General features: G+C 32.4%; 1 long non-coding RNA gene across 1 annotated transcript; it reads left to right on the forward strand.

Moving 5' to 3' along the window:
* Positions 1-2,030: 2,030 nt before the first annotated feature.
* Positions 2,031-4,239, forward strand: LOC125603415. Its single transcript, XR_007335445.1, has 3 exons — positions 2,031-2,453; positions 3,334-3,483; positions 3,763-4,239. It is a non-coding gene; the product is annotated as an uncharacterized LOC125603415 (long non-coding RNA).
* Positions 4,240-25,550: the final 21,311 nt, after the last annotated feature.

A 25,550-nucleotide genomic window follows, 5' to 3' on the forward strand; every position in this document is an offset into this window, starting at 1 on the left:
GAAATAAATTCGTTTTTTATTAAAAGCCCACAAAAGTTGATTTTTGGTTTTTCTTCATAAATTAGTTGAAATATTGAAAAACAAATTCCCTAAAATTTAGGGAATCCCTTTGCTAAAAATCTTGATTGACATATCAAATGGTTTTTACAAAACGAAAAACTAAAAGTTAAAAGGTAAAACTTTATTAGACAAAAATGACTTTTAGAAAAACAAAAAACCAAAAACTAAAGCAAAAACTACAGACAACCAGTTGATTTGAATGTTTTTTTGTGTCTAATGTTGTATTTAATTTTAATAATAGTTGATAATTTTTTTGTCAGCATAATACTTGATAATTTGATCAGATTTTTTTTAAATCTAGTTCATATTTTGTACAGAAAAAGTTTTTAAGCACGGTTAGATAGATTTAGCTAAAATTTTGATTTTTCAACATTTTAATTTAAACTATGAAAACTATCTTATAAATTGAACTTATTAGGTTTCTTTTTGGTTCATTTAATTTAAAATTTAGCATCTATGGACATACCAAAAATATCTGACGCTAAAAAAATGGATTAAAAATCTTAACATGTACATCTTTGAACAAAAAGAAAGTCGTAACATGTACTCCCTCTGTTGCAAAATGTATGATGTTTTGGAAAGCTTTTACTGTTTTAAAATAGATGATGTTTTGATATATTTATATTAATTTTAGTTTTATTGAAAAATGTGTGACCAATGATGTTTTATACTTATTTAAAAAAATTGCCTAAATTAAATTTTGGCTTATATTTTTAATGTAAATATATATTTTTTAATTATTCTTTATATATATAAAACGTCAAATATTTTGGAATCGAGAGGGTATTATTTATACTAAAAAAACTTGGGCTACGAACATAGATAACCAGGAATAGTTAGGTTTATTGACAGATCATATTTCTGGAGTGCTTCTCTGTTGACCAAAATCATGTGGCAAAGAAAGCGAGTAGCTTATGAAACATACACGAGGGTGGTTTCCAAAAGAAGGAAAAGATATTTCAATTTCAGTAGCCGTCAACTTCATAAACAAATTGTTAATAAATAAAATAGATATTTTATGTGAAGGACAAAATTGTTTAAATATCTAGTCTAAAATAACTATTTATCCATTTAGACTTTTTCTTGTACAACTGTCTCAAACTAAAGGAAGAAAAGAACATAACTTTGGTTGCACTTTTTCGCCGAGTCAGCAAAAGTGTCTTATGGGATGCTCGAAAGGTCAGACACGTGGCAGAGTGTTTAGGGGAGAAAGAGGAGATATGAATATGAATGGTTTGCAATTGTACGCCACTCGATTATTATTTAATTACCGAAAAACGTAGCCCACTCGTTCGGTATTCTAAGCTTCTAGGTTTATGTTTTCCTTTTATTTTCTCATTGTTTATGAAAGTTTGCATTTAGAATAACTGGACACTCTACTTTCAAATTTGCAAAATTCATATTTAAAGTACGAAAATATTTTTCTTCAAAATTAAAACTTCAAACATAACTTCAAAAATATTTATATTTTATATTTGGTCATAATTAAGTTTAAATACATAAATTTTTTATAAATAATTAGCACATATATAAAATATTATAATAATATTAGTTGATAAATTTTTACAGTAATATATAAAATTTAAATAGAAATATTAAATTGCAAACAAAATACAACATTATTACAGAAAACTATTGCCAAAATTCAATTTTTTTCCATAACATTTAATCTTATTTTAAAGTTTTTATTTAATTTCATGTGTAAAATTCAAATTTGTAAAAACAAGTTTGAAATACTAATGAGATATAAAAACTTTTAAAAATTAAAATAATAAATAATAAAGTATTTCAGAATCATAATTGTGATGTATAATTGTAAAAATTAAAATGTAAATAAAAATATAAAATTTTATATTTAAAGTATTGAAATTTATTTTTGGTGAACAAAAATTTTCATATTTGAAGTTATATAATTTATTTGGGATATGTCCTTATAGATCTTACCAACCTAGACACTATTGTATATCTAACACTACTAAAAGCAGAATACGGTGAGCGGAGAGAGCATCCACGTCATCTAATTTAATTGACCAATAGAAAACTGTTATGCGGCCACGTCAATAATTTCCCAAGGCCGGACACAGTTATTTCCCAGTTATCTGATTCAGTGTGGCCCACTTTCATACAAACCCCATCACTTGGCCCAACTACTACGATAGGGATCACCGACTCTCCACTTCACCTTCTTCAGTGTAGTCTCTGCAAATCACCGTTAAGTTGAAACTAAGTCTTCCCACTCTTTCACATTTAATAAGCTTCATTACTTTAAAAAAAAATTGTTTCTTCCGTTGATATTATTTGGGCTTTTATGATTTTCATTGGGTAACAACCGCCATGACCAGATACGCCGGAAGCTTCGATCACCGGCAAGGACAAAGTCATATCAAACACAGGTAGAAGCTTCCGACCTTGACTAATCGATTGAGTTCTTCTAATCTGTATCAGAATCCGGCACCGTTACAGAGTTGACTGGATTCATGCACCTTCATTAACGCTCGCATTTACACTGATTTGCCTCTCCTCACACGATTTCTCATTCAATTAACATCATCATTCAGTGAGCTATGAATATATGAGTTCCCTTCCATGAGTTTCATCAGTTCATTCTTTTAAATTATTTTCCAAAAAAAATCAGAGTTGGAATGGCAAAAGCTTTTCAATTACTCACCGTTTTGAAAACTGGCTCCACCGTCGAAGTGCCTCTCCTGAGGTTTTCGGAGGCTCGAGGCGGTGAGCTTGGATGTCGATATGCTACCCCCTCAAAATATTTTTCTTTCAGTCTCAAGAATGGTGTCTCTTTTGGGCATCTTGACCTGTTTTTTTAGTATTTTTTCTGAGTCATTCTTCAATTCAAGCTTAGAATCCATGTTTTTACTTTTCTGTTTAGCTTTTTTTTTGTTTCTCACCAGCTTCTGATGTTTCTTTTGAGATTTCCAGCTAATATGTTGTAAAGTTATCTCCTTTCTGTACGTCTTTAAAAGAATCCAACGCAATCAACGCTTTGAAGACATTCCTTTAGATTCTGTTTAGGTACCTGTATAGATATTCATAGTTGGATCTGAGTTTTTTAGTAAGCTGAATATATTTTTTCTGAGAAAGTGATTAAAAACAGTTAATTCATACTTTGTTTAGTTTGGTTCTACTGACTTAGTGACTTTCAGACTAACCACCTGCTTCAGGTACTAATAAACGTATGAAATCTGAATAAGTTGGATTTTGACTTTTAATTTTGGTTTATAATGCTTTGTCTTAATCTTCCTTTTTAACCTGTAGGACAACTATCAAGTTTTCAACTTGAACAAACTATACCTAAATGGCGGAGGCTGAGAGCTTTGTCCCTTTTCAGTGCATAAGGAATGATGTCATTTGGAGACTCAAATCCTACAAGCATGATTGGATCAGTGGTTTCAGAGCTGAATTTAGGTATGTTCATATCTCTTCTTTTTTTGCTTTTACAAAAAGTGTTACTTCTTCAGAGAGATAAGGTTGATCTTCATTTATGAAAAAAACTAGGGGTTTGTATTAATAATTAGAGAGGTTGTGCGTTTTTCAAGTTTCGTACCCTGAAAGAAACTATTATTTTTTGCATGATTTGTGCTGCACTTGAAAAGTTAAGCCTGATTTCTTCTATGGTGATGATAAGTTTAAATTTTAGAGATCATGTATGTGTTGGATGGCTTAATGATTCCAAGGAATACATAGATGCTAGGAAAGCTATGGACGATGTTGGGATCTGATTCTGAAGATCAGGTACTTTTCTTTTAATTGTTTATTTACATAGACATAAGAACAACTCTACTTACATTCCAGTTTTCCCGAATGCACAAGAAGCATTTATAATAGATTGATGATATAATGATCATGCAAGCCTATTTCGTAGATTACCTGAGAAAAAACTAAAGTTATATATCATGTATTAGCATGTGACATCTAAGATAACTATAACATAGATTTTTAACCACAATACAAATTTGTTATACTTTGTTAATAATTATTTTTACCACCAATCAATTCTGAAAAATAACAGTATTGTACAAATACGCTTATGAACATTATTCAAAATTAATTAATTATATTTGTCCTGAAAAATAAAAGTATTGTGGAAAATACGATTATGAACATTATTCAAAACTAATTAGTTATATATTTGCAAATACATCACACATAGATGTATAATGAGGAGGAACAAAAAAAATTGAAACATAAATTTCTTAATACCCTTAAAAGTTAAAATTGAAACATAAATTTCCTATAACCCTTAAAAGTTATAAATATAATTGTTCCAAAGCCAAAATAAAATTTCAAATGTACAAGTAAATTTATTTTACATAAACTTAAATAAGTAAGATAATAATATTCAGATTAAACTCCGCTTTAATTATTTTATATATTTTCATCACGTGGTTCATAATTTTCAGTAATAAAAAAATACAAATTATGAGTGATAAAAGTTCAAATATGTTAGACAAAAAAGACAAAAATTGTCTTTGATAGACATATAATTGTCTTTCGATCCATAAGATCTGAGTATTATAAAAATGTTATAGAAAATTAATCCGGGCGTAGCCCGGAAAAGGCCCTAGTAATAATATAATATTAATACCGGCAATACTGGCGTAGTGGCCACTGAGAATCTGATATGTTATTAGTCATGTTTTCATGTATTTTTCTGCATTTTGTGACAATTTGTTTTTCTGAATTCGGTTAAAACTCATATTTTGGTCATTATATATCACTAACTAAAAAGATTGCTAAGACCATCTCCAATGATTCATTTTACTTTTTACTTCACCAATAAATTGATTCTATAACTGAGTTATGTTTTATCCCAACTATGCTCTATATTAGAAAATAGAATGATACACAAAAAAATATATTATATTTATAGAATAAATTCATTTTAGTCTATTTAAAATGAAAAATAAAATATCATTAAAATATTTTTACTTTAACCTCTTTTAAAAAATGAAAAAAGTGGATTGGAGATGCTCTAATACTACCTTAACTAGATGATAGTCTGCGCCATACGCAGAGTGATTTACAAAAACATATTGTACTTAAATATTATAAACAATATACATTTTGTTATCAATAATATTTGATTCGAGGTGGACATTCGAGTACCATTTGGTTCGATTCGGATCCTTGAGGGTTTAGTTCAGTTCGGATCTTTGCGGGTTTAGTTTGGGTTTGGGTTCGGATAACCTATTTAATTTTTTTTTCAAAAATTGAGTTCATATATACTTAAATTTTTTCTAAATATAAAAATAAAAATAACATATAACATATAAAGTTGAATAATGTATGCACAAATACTTAAAATTAACATAAAAACTGGTTTAGCTTAAATATTTGGATAGGAAATCAATAGATATTTTAAGTATTTTAGGTATTATAAGAATCGTTTAGCTGTTTTAAACATGTACTTATAACTATTTGTATATATTTCCAAGTTTTTTGGACAACTTAAAAACGTCTTATATATTTTGTTTATTCTTATAGATATTAAATTTAAAATTAATTAATATATTTAAGTATATAAGTCTTGTTCGGATATATTCGGATACCTAAAATATTTTAGTTTGGATCGGGTTCGGTTCTGGTTCTCTAGATGCCAAAAATTTTGAACTCATTCGGATATCTAACCAATTTTGGTTAAAGTTAAGTACTATTCTTTGGATCGGCCTTGGTTCGGTTTCTTGGATTCAGATTTTTTTCCCAACCCTAAATTTTTATTTTGACAAAATTTTAAATGAAAATGAAGAAGGTTCATATTGATTTTGGGTATGCAACAATTTTAAATCAAAACACATTTTACTATGTACGTGATGCATTTAGTTAATCATTAAAAACTGTTCTAGACCCATTTAAGATAAATAATAGGATGAACTTAAAAAGAATTACCATTTCAGATTATCAGTCGACACTTCAAATATTCTCTGTCAGTTTTGTGACGAATAGAAAAGGGTTAGGGTTAATAAAGCAAATTTGTTGTGTAATCCATGTTCTCGCTAGGTGATTTCAATAACTTCTAAATAAATTGTAGTTGTATTGATCTCTTGTAAGATTTTCGAACAATATTAATTAATAAAATTTTATACTGCTAGAGTAATCAAATGTTTCTCAATTAATATATAAGAGATTATAGTAATCACATAAATCAAAACAATACCTCTTGTTTATTTACAATTTATTTATGGTAAAAAAACAAAATAATCATTTTATTTGTTTTATATGGTATATAATTAAATTTCAAAGATATTGACATAAATATATAGTATATTTTAATATAAATATTTATTATTGAGATTTCCTACTCATATGGTATTATTAACATTTGTATATTTGATTTAAGAAAAAATTTAAACCATTAATCTCAAAACAATTTGATGTGTTCCTTTTTCGAAGTAAATTTCAAAATTAAAATATTAAAGTCTCAATATTTTTTTCAATGCAAATTTCAAAATTAACTTATTTATGTATTTTTAAATGGTATATAGTTTAATTTAAACGATATTAAAATATATATTACTTAATATGAATATCTTTTAAATAAAAAATCATATTAATACGATTGCATGATTATTTGTATCTTGTTATAGCAAAAGAAATTAAGCCATTGATCATAAAATTTTCAAAGGGATTTTTAACATTTTTGTAATTTAAATTCGTTTAAGAAATTCAAATAAAATATATACGAAAAAATCTATTTTTTATATGGTTAGTGTGATTAATATTTTTTTAATAATATAAAATTAAACAAAATGAGGAAGGATATAAATTTTTTTATCAAATCTTTATCTATGTAGCTTTTATTTAAGGAAATAATACACGTTTCTTATATTTTGGGTTAATATAATGTTATCTAATAATTGGATTTTGGACCAATTTTTTTCAATTGATTCTTAAGCTGACATGTAAGATTAATTGGCATTTTAATTAAGTGACAACTCAGAAAAACTCTTTTGTAATTATTATCAACTACAAGTTACAACTTTTCAATGTTTCTATATTAATATATAGGGGATGTTATAGATTTGATTTTACTTGGAATGGTGGTGTAACATTAACTCACATTTGATTTAGTTATCTTTCTTACATAAGTTAACTAGATGATAATCCGTGCTCTGCGCGGGATGAATTTTTTAAAATATATTGTATTTAAATATTATAACAACATACATTTTTTTATCAACAACCTTTTTTATATTTATAGAGGTAGACATTCGATTACTATTTGGTTTAGTTCGGATCCTTGCGAGTTTAGTTTGGTTCGGATATTTGCGGGTTTGGTTTGAGTTTGGGTTCAGATAACCTATTTATTTATTTTTTCAAAATTAAAGTTCATATATACTTTATATTTTTCAAAATATAAAAAAATAAAAATAGTATAAAACATATAAATTTGAATAATGTATGCCAAAATGCTTAAACTTAACATAAAAATTGGTTTAACTTAAATATTTTGATAGGAAATCAATAGATATTTTAAGTAGTTTAGGTATTTTAAGTATACTTTAGCTCTTTTAATCATGTACTTATAACTATTTGTATATATTTCCAAGTATTTTGGACAACTTAAAACATCTTATATATTTTGTATATTCTTTTAGATAGTAAATTTTGAAAATAATTAATAGATTTAAGTATATAAATCTTGTTCAAATATATTCGGATACCCAAAATATTTTGGTTCTGATCAGGTTTGGTTCCAGTTCTCTAGATACCAATATTTTGAACTCATTCAGATATCTAACCAATGTTGGTTAAAGTTCAGTACTATTTTTTGGATTGGGTTTGGTTCAATTTTTTTGGATTTAGATGTTTTGCCTAACACTATATTTTTATTGTAAGAAAATTGAAACAAAAATGATGATGGTTCATATTGATTTTGAGTATGCAATAATTTTTAAACCAAGACACATTTTAGTATGTACGTGGACCATTTAGTTAATCATTAAAACTGTCCTAGGCCCATTTATAGAAAACAATGGGCTGAACTTAAAATAAGTTACCATTTCAAATTGTCAATCAACAGTTTCATATAGTCTATGTCGGTGTTGTGACGAATAGAAAGGGGTTTAGGGTTAGGAAAGAAAATTTGTTGTGCAATCCATGTTCTCGCTAGGTGATTTCAATAGCTTTTAAATAAATTTTTGTTGTATCGATCTTTTGTAAGATTTTTAAACAATATTAATTAATTAAATCTTACATTTGCGAGAGTAATCAACTGTTTCTCAATTAATATATAGGAGATTAGATTAATCACATAAATAAAAAAATACCTCTTGTTTATTTATAATATTTTCATGGTAAATAAATTAAAATAATTATTTTATTTATTTTATATGGTATATAATTAAATTTCAATGATATTAACATAAATATATAGTATATTTTAATATAAATATTTATTATTGAGACTTCCTACTCATACGTTTTTATTCACATTTGTATATTTGATGTAACAAAAAATTTAAAACATTAATCCAAAATTTTCGATGTGATATTTTTTTGATGCAAATTTCAAAATTAAAATATTAAGGTATCAATACTTTTTCAATGCAAAGTTCGAAATTAACATATTTTTGTATTATTAAATGGTATATAATTTAATTTAAACGATATTAAAATATATATTATTTAATATGAATATCTATTAAATAAAATTCATATTAATACGATTTTATGATCATTTTTTCTTGTTAAAACAAAAAAAATTAAGCCATTGATCACAAAATTTTCAAAGTGGGATTTTTAACATTTTTGTAATTTATAATCGTTTAAAAAAATTCCAAATATAATATATAAGAAAAAACCTAATTTTTTATTATATGGTTAATGTGATTGTTTAATTTCTTTTAATAATATAAAATTAAACAAAAATGAGGAAGGATACAAAAATTATTATCAAATATTTATTATTTATCATCATTAATTATCATATATATGTTAATCATATTAGGTAATACCGTAGCTTTTATTTAAGAAAAGAATACATGTTTCTTATATTTTGGATTAATATAATGTTCCCTATCAATTGGATTCTTATATTTTGGGTTAATATAATGTTCCCTAGAAATTGGATTTTGGACCTACAAATTATTCAATTGATTTTTATGTTGCCATGTAAGCCAAATTAATACCTTAATTAAATGACACATCATTAGATCTTTTTTTAATTAATACAAAATATATGTTACAATTTTTTTAATAATTCTCAATCAATATATAGGAGGATGGTTCCGATAGCGTTTTCATGGCTAGTCAGCTTATATAATTCATCTTATATTTCACTTTCGTTTTAATATTATACCCAACTCACAAAATAATGATATTTAGTGAAATAAAAAAAAGTTTAGTATTGGCATCAAAAAGAAATAAAAACAGTCTAGTATTATCTGTGTATGGGAAAGTAGAGCAGTTTTGTATATAATTATGTATAATCTGTGACTTGGACCAATATTTCAATGGTCTTTGCTAGGCGTAAGTAACACATGAAACCCAAAGTATAAATTGCTTAAGTGAAAGATGTGCAAGGGTTTTCATAATAAAAAACCCAAATGTAAAATTTAAGCTGAAGGGCATTTTTATGGATAGACAATATCTGATAATTTGGAAATGTCAAATTGATAGTTCCTAGAAAGATTCATACCACTTGACTGGTCATGGCTTCTCGTAGCATCATAACATAAGATCTATTATCCAAGTTCTTTTCACCCAAGAAATCTTTCACCTAGCTATCACGAACGGGTTGTTTTTACAGGAAGAATGCTAGGATTCACCCTTGTGGTTTATAACCAACCAAAGGGTCAATTAGTAAAAAATGTAATAAAATTCTTTTAAAAGTAGCTTAAAAAAACCAGTACCAACGTTAATACCATCTGCAAAATCCTAAAATTTAAAAATCTAAAATCTAAACCCTAAATCCTAAACCCTAAACTCTAGACCATAAATCCTAAACCAAACACCCTAAAATTTAAAACCCAAATTCTAAACATTAAACCCAAAACTCTAAATCCTAAACTCTGAACCCTAAATCCTAAACCCTAAACACTAAACACTAAACCCAAAAACTCTAAACCATAAATCTTAAACTCTAAACCCTAAATCCAATAACTCTAAACACTTAATTCTAAACCATAAAACCTAAACCATCAATCTTAAACCCTAAATCATCAATCCTAAACCCTAAATCCATCACTTGTTTGGATTCAAGTTTATGGTTTAGAATTTGGGGTTTAGGATTAAGGGTTAAGCGTTTAGGATTTAGGGTTTAGAGTTTAGGATTTATGATTCATGGTTTAGGTTTTATTGCTTAAAATTTAGTATTTACGATTTAGGATTTTCGGTTTAGAGTTTTGGGTTTAGGGTTTAGGATTTAGGGTTTAGGATTTAGGATTTGAGATTAGGGTTTAGAATTTAAGATTTGGGGTTTTGATTTTAAAGTTTAGGATTTAAGGTTAGTCTTTAGATTTTTAGAATTTAGGTGTTTGCAGACGGCGTTAAGGTCGGTATTGTTTTTTTCCAGCTATTATTTAAAAAAAATCATTACTTTTTTTTACTAAGCCTATGTGACATTTTGGTTGGTTATAAAAAGTGAGGGGAATTTAACAATTCACTACAGGAAGTGAACCCAAGTATTGTTTTTTTTACAGTGTTTGGAATTGCACTATGCGTAACACATTCAGTTGGGAAGGGCCTAACACCAAATCAACTAATTGGAAATTTATTTTAGTGATATATATAAGGGCAATTGTCAAAAATAGCACTAGAAGGAGAAAGTCACAAAAATGACATTCATTAAAGGGTAAAATATCCCTAATACCCTTGGTTTGAAATTAAATAAACAAACAAAAATAAATAAAAAAAAATTAAAAAAAAAATAAATTTTTTTTATAGTTTCAGATTATGTGTTTTCAGATTCGAAATTTTTATAATTTTTTTTTAAAAAAAAAATTTTTGAATTTTTTTGAATTTTTTTTCAAATTTTCTTTTTATAATTTAAAAATACTTTTTGAAACTGTTTTTAAAAATTTTATTTTTTATTTTAGTATTTATTTTTTATAAAATTTTAAACCTTAATTCTAAAACCCCACCCCTTAACTCTAAACCCTAAGTTTTGGATTAATTAACCCAAGGGGTATAAGTGTATATTTACCTCTTTAATGAAACTATTTTTGTGACTTTGAGCCTTGAGTGCTACTTTGGGAACAAAAACTTGGTTTGGTGCTATCTTAGTCTTTTTCTCTATATATAATGGCTATTTTAGTATATATATTTATAGTTTTAAAGAAATGTGTAAAAGACAAGTTGGCCTAATGGTTAAGGTTTGACTAATTCTGTTATGCCTACCCTTGTTATTCGTTGTGTGAAGAGTTTTGTTCTCTTTTCGGAGAACTAGGTTTTCAGCTTCGAGCTAAGAAAAAATCTCCACACTTTGCTCCAATAGCTTGGAGTGTTCGTTCAGCGTGGTCTTTAAGGATTTGAACTTCCGAGAGAAGCTCATGATTATTTGCAGCGCCGTTTCGAGCTTTATCCATCTCGGTGACTTGGCTTTGCAAGGCTTTGATTCGAGCTTATAATTTAATTTTGACCGTGGTGGACAGAGGCTGCTCGACATGCTTACTGTCTATCATCGTCACATAGCTTAGATTATCCCATCCTTCTAGCACTAAACTGTTAGGGTATTGTTAGGTGGGATCTTTAGGTACTATGTGATATACCATAGATTTTACCGGTTTTTAGCCATGGTATATAAGTTTTTTAGAATCTATTTATTATGTTTTAGAGTCTTTTTAGAGTATTTATAGGTTCATGAGTGTTTTGGAGATATGTGGTGACTTTGGAGCATTTTGGAGATAAAGCTCGAGTTGTTCGTCAAACCATTCTAGAGTCGACATTCAGAGTTAAATATCGATCGACAAAAATATCTTGTCGTCGATCAACAGCGAAGCGCGCAAGGCCCAACTTGGTTCTAGCCGACTTGAAGCTCAAGTTCCACATCAATTACAGAAATACCTTTGACCGACTTTAACCTAATATTTATGTGTTCTACCAATTTTTTGGGCAAGAGACGCTTTCATACTTTTATATTTTCACAGCAAACATATTTAGGGTTTTTAGTAGTTTGGAGAAAATATGTAAGACTCCTTCAGAGATTTGTATTGGAACTCCAATTTTTCTACCTTATTTTATTTATGCATTCTATTCAGTTATTTGCTATGTTCTGCTTTCTTTTGTCTGAGTATTTCTATTGTTAGATTTAGGGTTTAGGTAAGGTTATGAGGGATTAGCCCAAACTATAGAACTGATAAGGTGATAGATATCCTTCAAGAAATTTCTTGTAATGCTTGTGTTCTAGAGTAGCTAACTAGAACCCTAAACTTAGTGTAACTAGGCGCACGCGGCGGCATGGTTTGTTACCAGAATTAATTCCCTTGAGCTAGGATTGCTAGAAACAAACGACGGCTGATTTAGTTAAGACTAGTGAACCTATCGATCAACCCTCTAAAGCGTGCCTAAGGAAACATCGATCAACGCTAATCTCATAGTATTGATCGACGGTCGGTCCGTATCAACAAGCGACATATGAGATATTGGATTTAATCAATAGAATTGATTTGCACGCGGAAGCTGGAATACTTTCTCACTAGAATTCGAGTTATAGGATTGACAACCTAAGCATCTATATAATTATAATTATGATTACCTGAAACCCTAGATCTAGCTCATTTCTCATAATTGTTTACTTTCAACCAATCAATCAACTGAAAAACTACCTTGTTCACCTTTACTTTTTATTGATTTACTCTGTTTGCCTAGCTTAATCATAAACTGGTTAGGATCTATTGTGTGCCCTAGCTCCTTGTGGATTCGATCCCTAAGTACTACGACTAAACCTCTTATTTGAGAGTGTAAAAGTCACTTATTGGAGTAATTTGAGTGATATCACTATGGAACAACAAGTAAGCAATAAAGAAACAAGATTTCAAACTAAAAGAAATGTATTATTGATTCTTTGAGCATGAAGTACAACGTTTGATGTATAAAATTTAGTTCTAGTCGCCTAGTTCTATTCTCCTAGTCTCTGTTTGTCGATCCCTTGTTCTAGGGTTTAGGCTCCCCTTATATAGTTGAGTCACAGTCGATTTTCAGTGACTTCCATATTCAAAAATATTGAAGAATCCCCCTTAGTAGAAATCTTCCATTTTTACCTGGAGGAAGGGAGAGAAGAGTTTGAGCCAGGATTTATCCAGTCGGGAATCTGAAGGTCGTGCTCGGAAGCTGGAGTAATATCTTTCTGGATTATTGTTTCCCAACACCTTCCATGGTTCCACACCTATAAACCCAAATACCGCCCCTGGTAGCCGGAACCATCACCCTGGAGCAGGAAGACCGTGCGGTCATCATTATAGAAAGGCCACTTCTGCCTTACGATCCATCTCTCATGCGGCTACCAAGAAAATGACAACATATATTGGCCTAGGTATGGGCGTTCGAGTCCCGTTGGGGTTTAGAGCGGGTATTTTGGATTTTGTAAACAAGATGAATTACCTTATAAATAGAATAGATTTGTTATTAAAACAAGCAAATTTATAAAGTACTTATTTATAACTAATTAAGTATTTAAGGTATTTATTTAAATTTTAATGTTTATTTTTCTATATCATATCAACATAAATATTGAATTGAGTATTTTAAATGCTTATATATATTTCAAATATTTATATTACCTATTAATTTTGGATTTTTCGGGTTACATGTTTGGGTTTGGTTAATAACATTTTGGGTTCTGATATGTTTCATACCACCCTAAAAAACCCATTCGGGTATTTTTACATTTCAGATCGAATAACGGATCAGGTTTTTTGGTTCGGGTTCGGTTCAAATTTCGGGTTCCGGATTTTATGCCCAGACCTATACTGGCCCGTGCACATACCACCTTTAGAGTATTGAAGAGAGGAATTTTGAAGTCTTTATTATGTATTCCGAGTCATTTTAGAGTCTTTTCAGTTCTAGGTACGTTTTGGGAAACTTTGAAGATTCTGAAGCAATTTGAGGTGCTGAAATGTGTAGATATGTCAGAAATATAGCAACGGATGGAAGACTTCCCAGAATCGGGTGAATCCCATATTTTGATACAAGATATAGAATTTAGTTATCTTAATATTTCCACCGGGTTGAGGTCGATCAGACAGTTGCACCAAAAGTTATGCTCGTTTTACTGAAAGTGGTCCGTCTAAAGCGTGAGGGGAAACTGTCAGGGGTGTGGCATAGTGTCGATCAACACTCCTTCTGATTTACTCCTGATGAGTTTTTATCAGGTTTCCAGAATTTTAGTTTGGCCCCAAAGTTTCTTTTATTTACAAAAGGGCCTATACATGGCTGTGCCTGATACCAAGCAGATCAAGTATTGGCTTTGGGGCCAACAATAAAATATTTACTTTAGAGGCCAAGAATAACTGATGTTTCTCTCTAGTTTTGGTGGCAAAAGCTAGGTATATTACTGCTGGAGGTAATTACATGGGAACACCTTTTAATATTTTCATGTTTTATTTAGATTATGGACCAAAATTTGTTTTTTGCTTCTGGGCCCGAAATTATCAGGCCCGGCCCTGGGCCTATAATGTGTTTTAACCTATATTATTTGTTTCTAAGCCATTCTTGACGGCTAAACTTTATTTTAGATTGGAGAGAAGAGAAAAACTCTCTTAGAGTTTTCTTGGAACTCCCGTTGGTTATTATTTTTGCAATCTATTCAGTCTATAATTATGTGTACTTTGATCACGCCTGAGTAAATATCGTGTTATATTACAGTTCTTCAAAGGCTATTGAATGAATTGTTATGCTTGATAGGATTGTTAGGGTAATCCATTAGTTCTTCATCTAAGTTGTCTATAACGCTTGTTTCTCGATTAATCACCTTGAATCTAGATCTTAGGATAAACGTGAGACACAACAGTGTAATCAATTTCTGGAACTGAACTTAGATGAGCTAAATGTTTATTTCAGCGAGAGCTGGTGTGAGGATTTAGTGAACTGATCAAAACTTAGTTTATTGCTAGTCTGATATAATTGAATTTGCAACAAAAGTAGGGATTCTAGGATTTAGACATCATATAGTCTCTGAAATGAGAGTTGATTGATTGTTGTTTTGAGTTTGAGTTTGAGAATGAATCTTAATTAAACTCCTGATAATTTATCTTATCTACAGGTCTGAACACCTGCGAGTTTCATTGGGTCTAACTCCTCTCATCTTTGATAACTTACAGCCTTCTTGGTTTAATTGTTATTCACTGCATTTCATTCTCTATTGTTTAACTTGACTTGAAAATGAAAGTCTATTGTGTAATCTTAGAGCCAAGGTGGATTTAACCTTTAAATGCTACAGTGAAACATCTCATTGAGAGAGTAGCTTAAATGATAATTTGAGTATATTAGCCTGTCTTCACCATTAACCTGAGACAAAGAAACAAAACAGCTAGGGAAAACAAATTTAGGGTTAACAAAACTCAAAATCACCTTTTCGAAAAACAGCCATCCAAAGACCGATTGAAAAACACTACAATCTTGTTCTCACTGGTAATTTCAAAGGAATCAGTGTGTTTTCCTACGAGCTCATTCATGGTTTGACCTTCATGCCTTTGTATCATTGGAAATGGAATTTCTGGTTCGGTTTCTTAACCAGCAATGACTGGAATCACTTCAGAAACTTGGTTCTTTTTCTATTTTCTCCACCATGGAATGTTTTTTTTTCTCAACAAGTGAACCAGAACATACATCAGGTGTTGCTACTCCTTTTCTGAGTTGTGGCTCAACTGATCTGGATAACTCTTTCTTTGAATTCCTCAAACTGTTTGTCAAATGCCAATCTCCTTTGTTCTCGTTTGTCTAGGACATGCACATGATTTCTCTTCTTTTTTTTTTTTTTGAAAGAATTTTAAAATTTATTCACTTCAAAAAAACCTTTTTACAGAGGGGACTGCTTCCTATTACAAAAAAGAACTCATATCTATTGCTTAACTTCTATACTCCTTTCTTCACCTTCTTTTAAACCATTCCTCCATTGCTTTCTCATATTTACCTCCATTCTTTCTTCTCAAAGAAGTAATTCTGTTTCTGACCTGTTTGTCCAACTTTACCATAAGACAAGAAGTTGGCAGAGCTTTATCCTCCACACGCCTCGTATTCCTCTCCATCCAAATCGCATGAAGAACAGATTGGAAACAATACCTCCATAAGAACGTCACTACCCTTTCATGTAAGCCATTGATCAGTATCTGCATAACCTGCGCCCATTGACACACTCCACTGCCTGTTAAGCCTCTAGTTAACCCCAACCAGACTTCCTTTGAATAATCACACTCGAAAAAAAGATGATCTCTAGTCTCCAAATGTGTTTTACATAACCAGCAAACAGACACTGCTTGAGGATTCCACTTAAGTATCCTATCACCAGTAGCCAGCCTGTTATGAATGACAATCCATGCCATAAAGGAGAATTTTGGTGTGGCTTCAGGAAACCAAATACCTTTAGACCAGGGAACCTTCTGCTTCTTTTCTCGTAACAAGTTCCAAGTTTGGGAAGTAGAAAACTCCGATGCGTAGTCACCACTCTCTCTTTTCCACAAACAAACATCATCCAGCTGATTAAGACTTCTCTCCTGCAGAACCATAATCTCTTGTTCTATCTGCTGTAAAATAGGAACTCTACGCCTTCTTCTCCTATAAGTTTGAATGACTCTCTCCACCGTTGCATTTATTGGAATACCCAATTCTACACAGCCTCTTCCTCCAGTGAAATCAATAAGAACCCCCAAAGGTGACCATCTATCGAACCAGAAAGAAGTAGTAGAGCCACTGTTTATCTCCACCTTAAAATACTGCACTGCAACAGCTCTCATCTTCAGGAGTTTTCTCCACATCCAAGAGCCTAGAGTGCTCCTTTCATTTACACTCCAGAACGATCCCTTCCTTATGAGATACTTCCAAATCCATTTAACCCATAGCGAAGACCTTGCAGATAACACTCTCCATATTAACTTCAGACAAGCCACTCTGTTTGCTTCCAACAAATTCCTCAAACCCAACCCACCTTCATCTCTTGGTTTACAAACATCAGCCCACGCAATTTTTGCTTTCCGTGTGGATAGCGTTGGTCCAGACCAGAGAAAAGCAGAGCAGATGCTGTGGATTTCCTTTATACACTGACTCGGAAGGCGAAAAGCCGACATCCAAAAGTTGGTGATGCTGTATATCACTGAACCAATCAGTTGAAGTCTTCCTGCAAATGACAAGTGCCTTGCAGTCCAAGAAGAAACACGAGTTCTTATTCTTGATATCAGAGGAGAATAATCTTGTACACTCATCTTCTTTGTTAGTAAAGGAAGACCAAGATACCTTACTGGCAGTGAACCAGCTTCAAATGGGAATTGCTCCAGTATAGAGGCACTATCTTCACTCTTAACTCCCGCCAAGAACAGGGTAGACTTCTCAAGACTAATATTCAAGCCTGATATCTTAGCAAACTCCTGAAACACCTCTAGAATCCCTTCAATTGAACTCTTTTTCCCATCTGAGAAGACTAAGACATCATCAGCGAAGCATATATGAGTCAAATTCAAATCTCTGCAATACGGGTGGTAGCCAATCCTTCTCTCCACTGCAGCTTTATCAAGAAGCTTTGTTAACACTTGCATACAGATCACAAATAAGTATGGCGAGAGTGCGCATCCTTGACGTAGCCCTCTTCTACTATTGAAATATCCTGCCAGCTCGCCGTTAATTTGAATAGAGAAAGACACCAACTCTATACATTTCTTAATCCAGAGAATGAACTTTGCTGGAAAATTCAAAGCTTCCAACACAGATAGCAGAAACGACCACTGAACCGAGTCGAAAGCCTTTGATATATCAATCTTCACTGCACATCTCTCTGTGACTGAGTCCTTATTATAACTCTTTACCAACTCCGAAGCTAGAAGAACGTTCTCCATGATCAGACGATCTTTAACAAAAGCTGATTGGTTTAGCGATATAAACAATGGCAGAAGTCTTTTCATGCGATTGGCAAGAATTTTCGAGATTACCTTGTACAATACGTTGCAGCATGAGATAGGTCTATAGTCTTTCATGTAGGTGGCATCATTCTTCTTCGGTATAAGAGCCAGAATGGTGGAGTTGATGCCCTTTGGCAGAAACCCTTTCTCAAAAAATGATTGAACCGCAACCACAAAATCCCTGCCTGTAATAGACCATGAAGCTTTGAAGAACTCACTCGTGTAGCCATCAGGGCCTGGAGACTTGTCCGCTGCCATAGAGAATAGAACTTTCTTAACCTCCTCCGCAGTAACTACCCCAATCAACATTCTTCCATCTTCCTCAGAACATTCATAGTTTAAAAGCAGCTTCAATTCATCCCTTGGCACTTCTCTGTAGTCTGATGGAATATGTGTGAGGAAGTTTCGAAAATGATCTACTGCCTCCCACTTTATATCTTCTTGACTCTCTGGTACTGAACCATCAAGCCTCTTGATTTCTTTTATGGCATTTCTAACTTCTCTCACTTTAGCTGCTTGATGAAAGTTCTTATTGTTTCCATCTCCCACACTTAGCCAATGGACTTTTGCTTTTTGACTGATAACCCTCTCTTCCACCATTGACAGAAGAGACCACCTTCCATAAGCAGTTGATTCTGCCACCACATTATTCTGATTAGGATCCTCCAATGTCTTGATTTGGGCTTCGCAGAGAACCTTATATGCTTTCCCCGTTCTTTTAAAAATATCTCCAAATTTTTCTTTTCCTAGCTTCCTCAGTAGTGGCTTCAAAGCTTTTAGCTTCTTTGACAACCGAAACAAAGCAGAAGTTGAGACAAACAGATTCTCAGTTCCAGACCAGAAGCTCTCTACCACCCTGAGAAATTCCGGAGTGTCAACAAGCGCATTTACGAATTTGAAGGGCTTTCTTGGCTTCAACAGATCCATTTTTATGATAACCCTGCATCTCTGATGATCCGAACAGCCACCAGCTTCAAATACACAATATGATTGAGGATAGCTCTGAAGCCATACCTCATTTACCAAAGTCTGGTCCAACTTCTTACAGATAATACCATTTTCTCTCTTATTTGACCAGGTAAACCTTGGACCTTGATACGACATGTCCAACAAACGACAATACTCAACAGCTTCTTGAAATTCTCTCATACCCACTGAATCATGAGAAGAGCTTTCTACTGAATGCTCAATTCCTGATAATATCTCATTAAAATCTCCCTGAATGATCCACACCCTTTTGCTGATAATTGGAGAATCTTGATGGGATTTGAGATCTCTCCAAAGCTCTCTTCTCTCTTCCTCCAAATTCAAACCATAAACAAAAGAACAGTAAAATTCTTCCTCCAAACCCTCCATTAGTATAGATACTGTGATAAGCTGCTCACTCTGAAAACAAGGCGTAACCCTTACCCCCTGCTTCCACACAATCCACATTCTTCCCAACCTATTGTGTTCATAGTTCTCCATATAGGACCACCCTGGAAACACTTTATTTACAATCCTCCTGATTTTATTCTCCTTCACTCTAGTTTCTATTAGACAACCAAATTGAAACCCTCTCTTCTTCACCCATTCTTTGACCACCTCCTGTTTAGATGCTTTATTAAAACCTCTTATATTCCAATAGAATCCAGACATATTAGCGTCGAGATTTCTTCTTTTTCAGATAGCTAGGATCGCCTTCCTGAGCTTTCTGACCTCCTTTGTCTCCCAAATATCTGTGATTCAACTTTGAGTCTCTAGGCAAGACTTGCCTTGACACTCTTACTTCCTCCTTTTCCTTCAATTTCGAATTAGACTGCACTGCAATCTGTTCTACATTCTCCTCATCATCTTGCATTCCTTCTTCTGGTGATAAAACCGAGAATCTGGATTCTGTAATAAGAGAAACTTGATCATATTCCAATCCCCTTTGACTCGTATTAGGGGAGCGGCTAGCTTTCCCTGGAGTAATTTCTGACCACTCTAGTTCCTTCTCTTTCTCCGTACTTTCCTCAACTTCTTCAAGCTTCTTCTCTTCCTCCTTATTTTCCATGTGACCCACTCTGTCTTCCTCCTTTCCTTCCTTCTCCACTTTTTCCTCACTCTGAACTTCTCTTATTTCTCCCTCTTCAATTTGGTCTTTCTCCTCGGACTGCTCTTCATTCCCTTGTGGACATCTCTTTACTGTATGTCCCCACTTCTCACATTTTGGGCACTTTGTTGGTAGCCACGGGTAGATGTATTCCACCATGACTTCCTCTCCCTCTATATTAAACTTCATCTTCTTTGGCAAATCTTTTGAAAGGTCCACCTTCACAAATATCTTTGCCACTTCAATGTTGAGACATTGAGTTGTCTCCGGATGCAATCTCACTGGACTCCCCAATGGACTTGTCACAAAGCTCAGACCCTGCCACGAGAACAGCTTCACTGGAACATTTTTGATGTGCACCCACATAGGAATTGATTGTGTGGGTGGCTTCTCCTTCTCAATCACTGGTGACCATTTCGTTAACACCACTGGGACACCAGCAATGTTCCACATTCCTCTGCGCAGCACCCTGTTCTCTTCCTCTCCTCTTTCACTCATGATTTGTTCTTTTTTCTCAAATTTTTGGATAGATTTTCAGAGACTCTCAAGTTTCACAAAACAATCAAGTCGGTAGTCGAACCTCCAAATCAAACAACAAAGAAGAGAAGTAAGATTGGTAGTTGAAATATTTTTGCAGCTGAAAATTGTCCTAAACATGATTCGATTTCTCCCGGATCTTTTCTTTCTTTTTATTTATTTTCTACTGTTCTTTCTTTCCTTTTTGCTTTCTCTTTTATTATATACTCTTTTTTATACGGCCGGCTCGGTTAGCAAACATATAGATAGATAAGAGTTTAAGATGAATAGATCAAGAGATGATTAAGACGTTGATAACGATCTAGGAAATTGTGCTTTGATACCACGTAATACGATCTGGACCAAGGAATGCACTTTTCTGATGGTTAATTGGATAGGCCATTGGTCGATGGGTTACTAACACCAACGACAGAAGGAAAATGGATCGAAAGATTGCACAAAAGTTGTGGAATTGCGTCTGATTTACCCTATAACAGTCGTTGTTGGATATGACAAAAAGTTTGATTGAGTTTGACTGCATGATATGACACACCAACAATAGATTGTTCAAGAAGAATGATATACTATGGTTTTTACCGGTTTTAGCCATATTATAAGTCCTACTTAGAGTCTTTATATTATATTTTGAGTCTAATTTAAAGTCTTTTCAGGTCTAGGTATGTTTTGGAGCATTGTGGAGATCATGAAGCCATTTGGAGCTTAAAAATGAAGAAACATGTACTTATTCAGGAAAATAGAAGTGAGGGCCGAAAATTGAAAGAGTGTTGATCGACACCGATGCGAGTACGCGACTCTATTTCTCGAATCAAGTTTGGTCTAGAAGTTTCCATAAATTACAAGATTCCCCGTGGCCGACTTTTAACCTATTTATATAGTTTATAAAGCCATTGTCTTGGTAAAAAAGATTGAATTAAGCTTTATATTATTCTTAGAAATTTTTGAAGAGAAGATTAGAAGACCTCTTTACAGATTTGATTGGAAATCCAATATTTATATTTTGACTTTTTAATGCAACTCATTTAGTTTATCTTTATGTCTTGCTTAATTATGTATGAGTACTTTGCTTGTTAAATTTTATGGTTTTTCTAAAGTTTTGATGAACTTATAAAATATAGAACTTCCAGGGTTATTATCTTGGATCCTTCAAAAGATTGATCTTATTGCTTGTATTTTAGATTAGCTAACAAGAAACATGATCATATGATAATCGACAACCGCGAGAGTGTGTTTGACTCCTAAATCTAATCATGCTGAGCTAGGTTAATAAATACAAAGAGAGTTTTTTTTAGAAAACTAATTAACATATCGAACTGAAATTAATGCTTGTCTGAACAATTGAATTCACATACGAGAGTTGGAATTCTAGGATTTAGACATCTGATTATACTCGCAGCAAGAGCTGGATATGTTACTTATTGAATTCGAGTTCCAAGACTGTTCTTATTAAACCCTTAACATCTATAAATTTGAGTTCTGATTGCCTATATGAAACCCTAAGTCTGACGTTTTCCAATTTATCTCACAATCAATTTTATTGTTTATTTACCGCTTTTAATAGTGTTGCCTAGCTTAATCTTAATATTTATAGTCTATTGTGTGATTCACGCTCCATGTGGATTTTATCCCTAAGTGATGCAAACATTCTCTTATTTGAGATGTTTCTCAACGGTAATTTGAGCTAGATCAAAGAACAAAAGAGATAAAGTCTCACAAAGTTGATAAAAATGGTTCATTTTTTTCATTTTGGTTATTCCTCCTTTTATAGAATTCCATATGTTGGTAAACAAAAAGGACTAGATAGTAACCCGCGCTTTACGCGGGATAAGATGTCTATATTAATGTTGAAATGATATATTATGATTATGTATAACATAATATATACTTTAAGTGATAGTTAGATAGAACTAAAGGTATAATGGGTGCACTAATATTAAAATTTGATATATGGTGTTTGCATTTGAGAAGAAGATTCGGAAAATATTTTTTTTTTTCGCTTATCACGTTATAATAGTTATGGATTTAGGGATTTAATAAATAAAATCGAAAAAATATGGATCAATAACATACTATAAACAAAACAATAATTGTGTGAAACAAAAAAAGTATAGCTTTTTTAAATTCAGAAAACATAGTTGCATAATAAAAAAAAATGAAAGTTATTCGATCTTCTAAATTGTAAAGGTTGTTCTGGATGTGACCAGCATGTGAGACTTGCTGGTGGTTCGTTCCTGAATTTTTTTCCTCATTTTCAAAGTCGTCTAATGCAGAGCTCCCATGGCGGTGAAGGTGGTGACACTCGAATGCTTATATTGCTTGTTCGAGAAGACTAATACACTAAACTGAGACGATTTACAGTGATTCAATCTCCTCGAAACAGATATCACCTCATCGAACAGTAACAAAATCGAGTATGACACATTTATCTAGAAATATATTTTCAACGTCCTCTTTCAGTAATGAGAGACGGTTCTCAAGAACGCGAGTGCTCTACTAAATGCATGAAGGCATGTATGGAGAAAATGGTTATTTCATTAACACTTGCATCATACTAAAGTTTCATCATTTTGTCGTCTCTACGAATCAGTCGACTTAATGGCGATAGATCAAATGGGTTATCGTTTTTAACAGAAACATATAGAGAAATAAGGAAGATTTATTGATGCTATGATTATATTGAGACGATTGATAAATCAACTAATCAAATTTGAAGCTGAGGGTTTATCACTTAAAAGTGTTCGTCGAGAAAAATAATGATAAAGATGGTATGAAGTTTTTTTTAAAGGAATGTTAGTGTGAACGCATTAAATTTACAGTTTTGGTAAGAAGCGTTCTCTGCATGACACCTAAGCGTTTTACTAAATAAAAGCTTCTCGTGAAGCCACGTCACCACGTCACATTCCTTGCCATTAAACTTTTATGGTAAGTTTTAAAAGTGCTTCTCCTTTACTATATAGGGATTGACGAGAATAAGAAACCTAGGAAATAGAAATGAAGACAAAGAATTTTTGACTAAAATAAATGTGTTTGTTGAATGACTCTTTGGCTGGTCAAGACCCTTGACTTGATGCACGACTTTGAACTTTGTAGACTGAATAATATGTTCCTTTGGCCTGCCTGGATTGGTCGTTGGTCGATCAGATGAAGGTTATCCATTTTTAGCTTTTTGGGTGGTCGAACAAGCTTTCTCAGCTTGCTCAGGCGTCCAACTTGTCCTAGCCCGACTTGATGAGCTCGTCCAAAGTGTTCACCTTGGCCTAGCCCGACCTGATGAGCTCGTCTAAAGTGTTAAACTCATTCTAGCCAACCTGATGAGCTCGTCCTAGCCGACCTGATGAGCTCGTCCTAGATGACCTGATGAGCTCGTCCTAGCCGACCTGATGAGCTCGTCCTAGCCGACCTGGTGAGCTCGTCCAATGTTTTGGTTCCTCGGATGATCGAACTAGCTCGATATGGATGAGAATGTGGCTGATTCAACTATCTTTCAAAATATCATGACCCAAACTGACTTTGGCTTGACTGAAGTGTTTCTCATGCTTTAAATTCCAATACAAGCTTTCTTGGGTTTTCCAGAACATCATGTGGGTTGTCCTGATCGATAGGTTTGATGGTCGAGCCATCCACTTACGTATCAAATGTCTGACGCATCTATATAGTTTTGCATTTTCATTTCATTTTTTTTCATCCAGTTCGACCTTGTTCCAAGTAGACCTAAACCGTGTAAAAACACTAAATAACACCAAAAGGCTCCAAAACACTTATTTCACTGGATAAAAAAACTCAAAACATAGATTAAAAACTAGTTAAACCCTAATATATCATTTATCTCTTCCAGTTTACTCAAGCATTATTGGTAAATTAACATGATTATTGTCTTGCACCTGGAGAAAGAAAAGAGAGAATTGTGGCAAACTTGGGAAATTTGCGTATGATCCATACAACTACATTATTCTACACCAACTAGCGTATGCTTTTTGCCAATTCAGAACCTAACTATTCTCTACTTTATTTCTGTAGCTCTACAGGAAAGCACGAGAACTTCCAACGAAATTCAGACAAAACACATATGTCTGAAATTTATCAATGAATTCCCGAATATGTAGTTGTAACTTCAAACGGATTGCTGATGGAATTAATAACCATTATGCAGTTGTTTTGAAAATCTTAAATTTCTGACGAGTTTCTGATGGATTTTTAATAGAAAATTAATCAAAGACCAGCAGAAATTTATCTATTTATCTATAAAAATCACCTTCCTCATTCAAATAAACCAAATAAAATATGTCATCTATCAAATTTTAGTAATTGTTTATCACCCAAAATCCTAGATCTGGTCTTGCAAAATAGTGCAGGCCGGAGAAGATCTATGGTATTGTGAAAGATATCCATCAGATCTCATCAGCCGTTCTTGGTAGTTTCATCTTCCTTGTTTGTCTAATGGTGAAACCGACTGTTTTTGCTAAAACCACATTAAGCAACTATATTGTATGGACCCCACACGGGCTGAACTTTGGATCTAAGATCTTTTAAGTGTTTTAATGAATTTTGTGCAAAAATAATCGCCTCTAGAGTTTATAAGAAAAAATCATACGCTGTGAATTTTTTGCGTGTCAATCTTCGATCTTTCATATTAGAATACTATGGGAGGTCCTCCGCGCTACGCGCGGAATTTATGGATCGGTTCTTATAAAAATATAATAATTTGTGTAAATTCCTTCTACGTTAAGTTGGGTGTTAGTATGATTATTTTTCTACTCCAATTTCAATTATAACAAAAATGATCGAATTCTTGGTATTTGTTGCTATTTTAATCATAAATT

This window comes from Brassica napus, unplaced genomic scaffold, assembly GCF_020379485.1.
Source record: "Brassica napus cultivar Da-Ae unplaced genomic scaffold, Da-Ae ScsIHWf_32;HRSCAF=60, whole genome shotgun sequence".
NCBI classification, from domain to species: domain Eukaryota; kingdom Viridiplantae; phylum Streptophyta; class Magnoliopsida; order Brassicales; family Brassicaceae; genus Brassica; species Brassica napus.